The following is a 230-nucleotide window of genomic DNA, read 5'->3' on the forward strand; positions in this document are numbered from 1 at the left end:
GAGAGTTTGAGTCAACAGCAAACACAAAGTGTGTGTATGTACCTGTGTGTGTGCTCAGAACATGTGCGTGCATGTATTGTGTGATGAAGAGCCAGAACAAGGTGTGTGTGTACATCTGTGTGTGATTGTGTCTGCTTATGTGTGATTGTGTGTGTGTGTGTGTGTGTGTGTGTGTGTGTGTGTGTGTGTGTGTGTGTGTGTGTGTGTATATGGCATAGTAGGTACGTAGT

Source organism: Notothenia coriiceps, unplaced genomic scaffold (genome assembly GCF_000735185.1).
Source record: "Notothenia coriiceps isolate Sejong01 unplaced genomic scaffold, NC01 NC01_scaffold00007966, whole genome shotgun sequence".
Classification (NCBI taxonomy): domain Eukaryota; kingdom Metazoa; phylum Chordata; class Actinopteri; order Perciformes; family Nototheniidae; genus Notothenia; species Notothenia coriiceps.